This window comes from Lemur catta, chromosome 2 (assembly GCF_020740605.2).
Source record: "Lemur catta isolate mLemCat1 chromosome 2, mLemCat1.pri, whole genome shotgun sequence".
Classification (NCBI taxonomy): domain Eukaryota; kingdom Metazoa; phylum Chordata; class Mammalia; order Primates; family Lemuridae; genus Lemur; species Lemur catta.
In genome coordinates this window covers 21,365,166-21,377,409 of record NC_059129.1, presented here as the reverse complement: position 1 = coordinate 21,377,409, position 12,244 = coordinate 21,365,166, and the positions used below count along the sequence as shown (strand labels likewise).

Below are 12,244 nucleotides of genomic sequence, written 5' to 3'. Positions count from 1 at the left end.
ACATTTTCCTGACAGACAGGATGTCTAAAATTCCACAACATATCCCTTTGGATTATTTAACTGTTCTTTCAAATGCCAACACTACGAGATGAGAAAAAATTAAATTGTATAGTAGTCATCACCGCTAGTATATACATGTGGTTTTTTTTCTTTTCCCCCTCAAGTACTTATAGACCATTAGGCAAGATAGACCACATCCTGAGGCCAGGTGCAACATGTAATCCCAGCACTCTGGGAAGCTGAGGCAGGAGAATCACTTAAGGCCAAGAGTTCAAGACCAGCCTGAGCAACATAATGAGACCTCATGTCTACAAAAAATAAACTAAAATAAAAAATTAGCCAGGCATGGTGGCACGAGTCTGTACCAGGTACTTGGGAGGCTAAGGCAGGAGGATGGCTTGAGCCCAGGATTTTTGAGGCTGCAGTGAGCTATGATTGCACCACTGCACTCCAGCCAGGGCAACGGAGCAAGACCCTGCCTCAAAAAAAAAAAAAAAAAAAAAAAGGATAAAATAGGAGGAATCACTCCTTCCTAATTTCAAGACTTATTATATAGCTACAATAGTAAATGTAGTATAGTATTGGTAGATGGATTAGAAAAATAGAACAGAAAGCCTTGAAACAACCACACCCAACAGATTTTTGACAAAAGTAGAAAAGATATTCAATGGATGAAGGACAAACAAATGACGCTACGGCAAATGAATATCCAAAAGGCCAAAATAAAAATGTCTACCTATAATCTTCACACCTTACATAATAACTAACTCAAAATGGATCATGGAGTTAAACGTAAAACTATAAAATATTTAGAGAGAACGAAAAGACAGACAGAGATTGGGAGAAAATATGTCCAAACCACATATCTGAAAAAAGGACTAGTATCTACTTAAAATATACAAAGAATCCTCAAAAATCAACACCATAAAAAAAATCCAAATAGAAAATGAGCATAAGATACAGAGACTTCACTGAAGAGTATCTACAGATGGCAAATAAGCACACGGAAAGATGTTCAACATCATTAACCATTAGAGAAATGCAAAGTAATACCACAGTGAGATACCACTATATACCTATCGGAATGGCTCAAGTAAAATACAGTGACAACACCAAATACTGGTGAGGATGTAAAGAAAACAAAACAAAACTGGATTACTCACACATTGCACATGTAAAGTAATATAGACACTCTGGAGAACAGACTGACAGTTTCTGATAAAACTAAACATGCAACTATCACACAACCCAACCATTGCATTCTTGAGCATTTATTCCAAGGAAATGAAGACATGTGTTCACATGAAAACCTGTACTAGATATTTATAATAGCTTTAATCATAACAGCTAACAAGTGGACACAATCCATATGTCCTTCAAAAGGTGAATGGTTATATAAACTGCAATACAACCATACCATGGTATACTACTCAGTAATAAAATGGAACAAACTATTGATACATCCAACAGCCTGGATGAACAGCAGGGAATTTTGCTGAGTAAAAAAAAAAAAAAAAATATGATCCCAAAAGGTCACATCCAATATGATTACTTCTGTATAACATTCTTGAAATGACAAAATTATAGAAATAGAGAAGAGATTAGTGTTGGCCAGGAATAGGGGCAGAGGAAACGAGGTAGGTACAACCATAAAAAGGGCCCCATGAGGGATCCTTGTAGCGATGGAAATGTTCTGTATCTTGGCTGCACTGATATCAGTATCCTGGCTGTGAAACTGTACTACTGTAATACATTCACACTGGGAAAATCAGAATGAAAGGTACCAAGGTACAGGGGATCTCTCAGCATTACCTGTAATAACTGCATGTGACTCTATAATTATCTCAAAGTAAAAAAGTTTTAGTAAAGCAAACATACTGTAAGATAATGAATAAGCAAGTCAGAGTGGGAGAAAATATTATGATTATCTACATCTTGCAAAGATTTGTATCCAGATTACATAAACAATGCCTACTTCTCAATGATACGAAAGGCAAATGAAAATATACAAACAGCCAACAAGTACCGGAAAGGTACTCAACATCATTTGACATCAGGGACTATGATGACTAAATCGAAATGCGTATAGCAAATCCAACTCTCACACATTACTGGTAAGAATGTAAAAATGGTACAACCACTTTAGAAAAAGGCTTGACAATTTATTACAAAATTAAACACCTACACAATGACCCAGAAATTCCAGGCCTAGGTATTTACCCATGAGAAAAGAAAGCATACATCCACACAAATAATTTTTCACGAATAGTTAACAGCAGTGTCATTTATAGTATCCTAAATTGAAAACAACAGAGATACACACCAATAAAAAAAGGAACAAACTGATAAACCCAGCACCATGGAGGAATCTCAGAGGTATTATTTTGGGTGAAAAAAGTCAGACACAAAGCTGTTCATACTGTACTGTTAAACAAAATTATGGCAGGAGATTGTTCCGGACTGAGCTCCTGCATGAGGCCCCAACAGACCAAACCACACCAAAAGGCAATCACTCATGCTAAATGTGACATCATCAAACTAAAACTTTAACAAGGCACACAGATCTCAAAACAGAGCAGCTTTTTTTTTCCTCCTGAAAACAGGAGATTCCAGCTTAATAAGGAAGTTCCCTTTGCTCTAACCCTTATAAAAGAAAGTAACCTAAGTAACCAGTATTTTTTTCTATTGTTCTGTTCTCTGGTTTCCACCTTACAAAAATTTCTGTTCTGCTATTTCACAGTGGGATTTGAGACCAAATACGTCCATTTATGACTGATATAGTGGAAGGGAATTGTTAGCTTTGGCCTAAAGGTTTCACCATATACAGTAAACTATAACCTAAGTGGATACAGAAAACAGACAGTAACCTACTCTTGTATCAATCAGTTTTGGCCAATCACAGGCAGCCAACTGTTCAAGCAATGCTCAAATAAGACACATATCAGCTGTAACCAATCCCCCCTGTTCCTGTACTTCACTTCCGTTTTCTGTATGTCATTTTTTCCTGCCCATAAATACCATCCAATCATGTGGCAGCCCCAGAGTCACTCTCGACATATTCTGGCTCTAGGGTCAGCCTGATTAGTGAATCGTTCTTTGCTCAATTAAACTCTCTAAATTTAATTTGTCTGAAGTTTTCCTTTTAACAGTATGATTTCCTTTATATGAAATTCAAGCACTGACAAAATAACTCTATGTGAAAAGAATCAGAGAAGTGGTTGCCTACAGAGATGGAGATTGACTGGAATGGGCATAAAGGAACTTGCTGGGGTGATAGAGATGGAGATGGATTGAGGTTGAGACAGAGCAGGGACACCTTTTAGGGTCCTATCAGGCCCCCAAGCATGGAAATAAAGGAAAATCTTGAATCCCGTGAACTAAAAATCTCAAGCCCCCCAGCTGATTAAATGGAACTCCTGTTGGCCAAGGGGACCCCAGAAAAAGCTTAAAGCTGAGTTGCCAGCCATGAGGAGAGGTCAGACACATCTCTAGTTATGCCCCTCCCTTTTGTAACAGTAAGATACTAAATCATTAATAAGCCTAAGGCCATGCAAGACAAAGCTTAAACCATAACTGAAAGCTCATTTTGAGTTCCAGTAAATGTCTGGCGGCTTGTCTCTGATTAACAGACATCCTTAACTTAAGATGTTCCAAACCTTTAGACAAAGCTTCATTTCTTTAACCAATAACAAATCAAAGAATCTTTAAACCCACCCAGAACTTGTACAGCCCTGAGATATCCTGTCTTTTCAGGCCAAACCAATGTCCAACTACCACATATTGATTTATGATTTTATGTGTAAGTCCTATCTCCCTAAAATGTATAAAACCAAACTGTAACCCAACTATGGTAGGGACCACTTGCTTAAGGCTTCTTGGGCGTGGCTCTCCGGGCTATGGTCACATACATTAGGCTTAGAATAAATCTCTTTAAATTACTGTACAGAATTTGGGTTCTTTTCTGTTGATAACCCCTTTGGGGGGAGTTCTAGGCAACTAGCTAGCCTTGAAATGGGAATGGGAATAACAATGATCCTCCAAGCAAGCCAGAGTCATAAGATATTTTGGTCCCCTACGGAAAGTAAAAGATGCCACCTTAATATATGTTCTTAAGTTGTTTTTCAGAAATCCCTACCTGATGGAAAATGCAAATAAGGGGGAAATGAGGAATTGAACTCTGACCACTTTTCTTTGTTCTAAATCTCCCCTGAGTGAGCCTATCACAATCATCTTAACATTACTTGCTGATATCTCTGAATCTACCTAATTTCCCCCCACACCCTCCAGGATATCTCACCTTTTTGGGTCTGGTCTATATATAACTTCCATATATTGATTTACAATTTTGCCTGCCCGAAATGTACCCGTCTTCAAAAACTGGCTTGTAAGCCATCAGGGAGTCCTGGTCTTCAGCATCAGCTGCTCATTCTCCATGCACGGAGCAATGCTTCTTTCTCCTGCCGCAACTCCCAGCTTCAGTGTCTGGCGCCAGTTTGGTTTGGTAACAAAGTGGTTACATCAGTATACATTCCTTCAAAACTCACTGAATTGTACACTTAAATATCTATGAACTTCACTATCTATAAATTTTACCTTAATTAAAAATCCTTAGGGTAAACATCTACCCATTGTTTCAGAAATGAAGATACACCTTTCTCAGTCACTGCCTCAAACTACTATTGTCTATTCTAATGGTCACTAGTACTCTAAAACTTACTCTCTTGTACTAATTATTAGGCTAATGAGATTGCCTATCACTAAAATTTCAATTATTTTATTACCATTTAATTCCTCACATGTGCCCTATCTCCCAATCAAATGGAAGAACCAACAAGATTACAGCTCCTGTTAGTGCTCCTAGTAGCACAGGTTGAGTATCCCTAATCCAAAAATCGGAAATCTGAAATGCTCCAAAATCTGAAACTTTTTGAGCACCAACATGACACTCAAAGGAAATGCTCGTTGGAGCATTTCAGATTATGGATTTTCTGACAAGGGATACTCAACTTGTGCTACGTAACAATTACTGAGCCTTTACTGCATACTAACAAGGAAATTTTTTTTTTTTTTTTGTAGACACTTTGTTGCCCAGGCTAGGGTGTGGTGCATCAGCTTAGCTCACTGCAACCTCAAACTCCTGGGCTCAAGTGATCCTCATGCCTCAGCCGCCCCTAGTACCTGGGACTACAGGTGCACGCCATGACACCTGGCTAATTTTTTCTATTTTTAGTAGAGATGGTGGTCTAGCTCTTGGCTCAGGCTGGTCTGGAACTCCTGAGCTCAAGCAATCCTCCCCACTTCAGCCTCCCAGAAAGTTAGGATTACAGGCGTGAGCCAGCTCACCTCACCAAGTAAATACTCTAATAACATCTAAAATGTTCCCACAACAACCCGATGAGATAAGTAGTATTACCTCTTCTAAAATGCTGACTACACAGATTAAAATACTGAGCAAGAGTGGTTCAGTAACTCCTTCAAGGTCACAAAGTGGTAGAGTCAAGGTCAAACCCATCACCTAAATAATTCCATGATGATGTCACTCTGCCTCATTGCTTCCGAGATTCAGAATGTAAACTAAAAATGAACAGAATTACAATTGCATAATTAAACTGCATAGTACTTGTGAGTTTTATATCAGAGGGAACAGTTCATGTTTCTGTTTCAATAAATGGAAAACATACACATAAATATGCCTCAAACTCAAGACCAAGCCAAGTCCAGATATTTGTTATTAGAAAAGCAATCAAAGATAACCCTTGCAGTAGCTATATATTCCATGCAGGGCACATTTAATGACTAGGGTAAACTGAGGTATAAAAACGAACATATATCATTGCCTACAGGTAAAATATCAAACTCACCAATACCACAGAAAAACCAGCGTTAATTGGCTAGTTGAAAAACTTAAATTATTCCAGCAAGATGGAAAAAAATAATTGTGAGAAAATTGGCTGCATCTGACTTCAATCTGAGTTGCTGAAAACAGAATGGAATTCAATGTGGTGGCAATAAAGGTACTTTCCATGTTACCTATCACCCATTTTTTTTAATTAAAATTCAAAAGCAACTAGAGATCAAACCAAACAAAATCATCTCTCTACACATAAAACTACTAAAAAAATGATAAAACTCTAAACATTAATGACAACTTAGTTTTACCTAGAGCTAATATTTTCTACTTTTAATGAGATGCAGATATGATTCTTTAAGTATGCCTGACTTGCCAACTATTCTCACTTTTGCCATGGTTGCCCACTTTATAAAAGCAGAGACTGATATTTCTTAAATCTGTATTATTTCTAAAACAGTAAGCAATTTTTCTTACAATCAATACTATATTTAGGCTAATAAGTACATGAAATGTTCAATATAGTTAGTCACTAGGAAAATTAAAATCAAAATCATGATTGAGATAACCCACCCACACCACCCACTAAAATGGCTACAATCAGAAAGACACATAATAACAAGTATTGGAAAGGATATGGAGAAATTGGAACCCTCAGATATGGCTGATGAGAATGTAAAATGGAAATGGTTTGGCAATTGCTCAAAATGTTAAATACCAAGTTACCCATATGACCAAGTAATTCCATTCCTAGATATATACCCAGGATAAATGAAAACATATGTCCACACAAAAACTTACTCATGACTGTTCATAGCGGCATTATTCATAAAAGCCAAAAAGTGGAAACAATCTGAATACCTATCAACCAAGGAATGGATAAACAAAATGTAATATTATTCTGCAATAAAAAGGAATTAAATACTGGTACGTGTTGTAACATGGATGAACCTTGAAAACATTATGCTAAGTGAAAGAAGCCAGTAACAAGGACCACATAATGTCTGACTGCATTAATATAAATACGCAGAATACGCAAATCTATACAAAGTAGGCTAGTGGTTACCTGGGGGACAGGGAAGCAGAGCAGAGAAGGAGTAGGAGATGGGGAGTGACTCCTAGTAGGTGCGTAGTTTGTTTGGGGCATGTTATAAAATTAGATTACAATAATGGTTATACAACTCACTAAACATGTAAAAAAAGCTTGAATTACACACCTTAAACAGGTGAACCTTATGCTGTAAATTATATCTTTGTTTTCCCCCTATCCAGGCTGGAGTACAGTGGTGTGATCACAGCTCACTGCAGCCTGGAAACTCCTGGGCTCAAATGATCCTACTGCCTCAGCCTCCTGAGCAGTTGGGACCACAGGTGTGTGGCACAGCACCCAGCTATTTTTTTTTTTTTTTAATTTTTATAGAGACAGGGCCTTGTTGTGTTGCCCATGTTGGTCTCAAACTCCTGGCCTCAAGCAATCCTCCCACTTTGGTCTACCAAAGTGTTGGGATTACAAGGCATGAGCAACAGTGTCTGGCTGTATCTCAATAAAACTGTTAAAACTGTGTATTTAAAAAATACTATTTGTGCTAGGCATGATAAATGCTATTATTTTCATTCATTTACAAATGAAAAAACTGAGGCACAGAGGGTACACAGAGGGAACTGGCAAAGCCAGGATGTGAACCCAGGAAATCTGTCCTCAAAATTTACGTTCTTATCTCTGTGCCATATGCCCTCTTGAAAACAGATAACTTTTTGTCTGAGAGTGTCAGCAGTGGTCACTGAGCAGGAGGAGGGATAGGGAGATTGGAAGGGACACAGGAACAGGAGAGATGATGGAAAGATGGAAGAACATTTGGCTTAAGCCTGTGCATACATTCTTAAAGGTAGCCAGGGGTACCTTTCTTTTGGACCAGGACTTTAGTTGAGGTCGGTTGATGCAACTTGAGAATACCAAAGAAAAACCATGAGAAGGTGTCTTCAAAGTTTTCTTAGAAATAATGATGTTCAAAACAGGTAGAATTATACCAAGACGAACTGAGCACTTTCAGAGCCACCAAGGTCTACAAGTAGAGCAAAATTAGCGGAATGGGGCTACTGACCCATGATTATGCTTACTTGGATCACGCACCATTCCCAGACTGGAGGAGCAAAAGCATGTGAGGAACAGCCCCACCTTGTCTCCAATGCCCATCCCGCCCCCCAATTTGCCCTACACTTCAAAGGGAAGAACAGGAGCAGAGACTGCTATACAGAAATCAATGAAGACAAAAATGCCCCTTTTCAAGAGTCCTGAGGTGCTGAGATAAGAAGGATGACTGCATAAGTATGTTCCAAATATCAAGAAATTATCCTTAAAATGTATAATACTTGTTGCAATAGTACCTAACACACCAGCTTATCACAGGTACTGTATATCAACTCAAATATTTCCCCCAACAGTGGGACAGAGGCAGAATTCTCTTCTGCACCTCCATTAAGTTGCAATTGCAACACTCACTTTACTCATGTATCAAAAATATTTTTTTACAGATATCTTTTCCTAGGTGCCTGTCTCAACTGTCTAATATTCTGTAGGCCTGCAAATGGCAGGAGGACATGGACTCCAGATTACCTATCAGCTAGCTAATTTTCACCTTCACCTCAAGGATATTAAGAGGGATGCATTAAAAACCATTTAGTGCTTCAAAATCACACAAAAAACATGTACTTCCTAACAATCGGATAAAATATGTAAGGTGTGGCTATTTAAGCTGTTTCTGGAGTTGCTAAGATCTAGCTAAGTTCTTTATATAAAGTGGTGACATTTACCCAAGCAGGGTTCCCACAGCAGGAATCTCCATGCTTCATCGGCCTTCTGTGTATTATACAAAGGCATGGAAAGGAATGTCTGGTAGCAGTTAAGAAAGGAAACAGAACACCAAGATAAGTAAACAGAGGATAAAATCCAGCTCAGGAAAAAATAAATAAATAACCTGCACTCGGCAGAATTCATCAGCAGCAATACACAAACAGCATCATTAAAATGCCACAAGAATGACTAGGAGGTAGAGAGAAAGCAAAGGGCAGTGAGTGAAGTTATAATTATCTGGACTATTAAAAGACTTAAAGCAGAGGGCAGTTTCTCAAATTTGCAAGGCTTGAACCTTGAACGCTCCTTCTCATTTTGCACGGATTCTGTTATCCTGAAATGTTTGAATATAAGTGGCGGTGGGGATAGCAATTATATTTTAAAATAAGGCATAATCTTTTATGACAGATAGCTGACATTTTATAGTAAGACATCATTTTGATTTCAAACTGTTGGGTGATTCTTATAATGACTTGAGGAGCTCTAAGGAAATAAAGTATCAGCAGGTGGTCAGTCAAATACTAAGAAATTCCTCACTCCACAGGCAGTAATCAGGTTGAAATACTTCCTCCATTACATCCAAAAGTTGAGCTGATAGTGATACATAAGCCTTCCCAGTTTCAAAACTATAATTTCCACAAATGGTAAAAATATATTCATTTGTTTCTGTACAGAACCATCAATAGCCTTGTGATACAGATCACAGCACCTAAGAAAAGTAGCCTTTTGTGGAAATTTATTTACACAGTCCTCTCAAGCTTCTGACCCTATCCCAGGTTTACTAAATATGATCCTAGTATACCTACAGAAATTTGAGAATCACTGATTTAAAGGTTTTCCTCCTTTTGGACAAAGTTTACTACATTTTTAAAATGAGCTTCATGTTTGAAAGGCAAACAAAAACATATGTGCTCCTCTGCACACACACACACACACACACACACACACACACACACACACACACCGCAAATGAATGCAAAGATTACAAATAGCTTCCAGCAGCTGTGACCCTATCATGATCATTAACACTTTTCCACCCGTCAATGAGGAATAGACCCACTGCAAATTCTACCAAGAAATATACCAGAAAGGAACTAGTTGCATGTTCTTGCAAAAGAAGAAGCCCCAGCAACTACTGTGATTTGTTTTTCTGAATGTCAGTATGAGCAGCCAGCACAAAATATTTCTTTAATTATATGACTTTCACAATGTGCCCAATGCCAAAACCTCTGGGCAGACACATAAAGGACATCCAGGAAGGAATTAATAATGGTAAGGCCTCCCCTAGGTAGCTGGTGATCTTTCCCAGGTCAATCAGATCAAAGTACTGAATTAACGGCTAGGTACAGCCATGCCCTGCAGGCTCAAAGCAGTTTAAAAAGGGTCTATTGGGAGGTTTCAAAAACTTAGGTCCTGGCACTCAGTATTATGATGCTGCAAAAAGAAAAGGTAATCCTTAGAGCAACTGCCATCTAAAACATATAAACTTTACAGATAAAAGGTCAACACCCTAAATTGCCTATAAGTTGATCTGAGCTGCCTTTCTCAAAATGTTACAACTCTAAAGTCAAAATGTTAAAATATAGGAATCTACCTTTAAAAATATAACTAAATATGATTAAAGAATGATTATAATATGAACAGTCATTCTTAACTTTGCACATTAGAATCTCGTGAGGAATTTTTTAAAATGCCATACCCAGCTCTCACTTCAGACCAATTAAATCTGAAGGTTGGGGGTAAGGCTCTGGGATCAGTATCTTCCAAGCTTCCTTGTGATTTCAGTGTGCATCTAAGGGTGAGAACTATTGAAAGGAACTAGAGGGTATCAGTCACAGTTATTTGAAATTAGCACTCTTCCCCAAACTATCTATAGACTTTCCATTTTATTTAATAGATCTCTGTTGCATAAATCAAGAAATTACTGTGATTTAGTGATTTTAAATTGTATTAGCATTCATTTTTTAGAAGCTAAACAGTATTTTAAATTGTCAATTCACTTTTTGGGACAGTTTATTTCATTAAGTTTGTTATATAATTTAAAAATAATAAATCTTTTCTCCACGGAGTTTGATTTTCCAATTTACCCATAATTTGTCTTCTCTATCATATTTTGTCTGTAACATTATTCATTCACATACCAATCCAAAGGAAGGCAAAGGGAGTGGGAACAAGAAAGGAGGTTAAAAGTTGAAATCTATCCTTTACTTCAAACCCACTAAAAGTCAACTTTTACTCAAGAATACCCATAACAGGTAAAGAAACTGAACATGTATGCCCCAGGTTTCGGAACATAGCCCAAAGCTACCTGCCACAAGCTGTATGTTTCAATTTTAGTTCTCAATTTTATAAATCCATACACAGTTTATCCTCTATCCCCTAACATTTATATTTATGCTAATATGAAAACAAATTTTCCAATCACTATCATTTCGTGCATATCCTGGCACAGCATCACATAACTGGCACAAGAACCATCTGATTCTGGTTAAGCAAAAACTGTGATGAGCACAAAGAGTTTGGATAATCTAAAGATTCCATTTATCCACACTTTTCTTACTACTGCTCAAATAGTATGGTTATTCAAAGAGGTTACTATGCAAATAAAATAACGTCTCCTTCTAAGAATAGTGCTCACAGCAAGCAAGAATAACAATATATGTAAAAGCTAAAAGATGACATGGGGAGGCTGTGCAGGTGGCTGATGAGTAAAACGGTCCATGCACTTATGTCAAAAGGCCCACCCTAACTATGTGATCAAGTGTCTTTATACCTCTGAATCTTGGCTTCCATGTCTATAAAAATGGAAGTAGTAATTTCCATCTGCCAAGGTGTGAGAATTAAGTGAGTTGATATTTGTAAAACAGCTGTTAGCTAGTATCAACACACATTAACTCCTATGCCCCACATCTGATTCACTGCTCCACAGCAAGAAACTAAAATCCTACATGAAAAAGAAGCTTCTTCAGTAGTGAATGACATCTTCGATCTCATTTGTGACAGGCAGAAGTATGTCAAAATGACTATGAAGAAACAGGACACCAAATCAAATGCATATTTTGATTCTTCTTTTATTTGGATCATCCAAAAGAGTGATGCAAAGTAACTTCATTCTTTTCCCAATTCTCTCACATCTAATAAATTACTTTATTCTAGAACACAGCAAGAAGAAACTAAATCAACCCAACACAGATGTTGATAAAACCCGAGCAATTAAAAATGAGTAATTCAGTCAGTGAGGTGTCCAAAAGGTTTCCCTAAATCTTTTCCAGTACCTTTCTCACACTTAACATTAAGCCACCAACTGAAATGATTTTCATCATGTCAACAATAAACCTAGGAACACACCCTGCAGGACCCCAGGACTTGGCACCTATCCAGAACATTAATCATTCTCACGCAAATCACAGAAGAATATTGAATGTTTCCAGCTAGGGGTCTTTTAGAAGTGAATTTTCTTGGCCAGAAGCTTTTTTTTGTTTGTTCTTTTGTTTTTAACCTACCATAAACTGCTAAATAATTCAGCATAGCCTTTACTCATTAGT

General features: G+C 37.6%; 1 protein-coding gene across 1 annotated transcript in view; it reads right to left on the bottom strand.

The window, feature by feature from the left end:
- SDK1 (sidekick cell adhesion molecule 1) overlaps positions 1–12,244 on the bottom strand; it is an 858,579-nt gene that overhangs the window by 564,292 nt on the left and 282,043 nt on the right.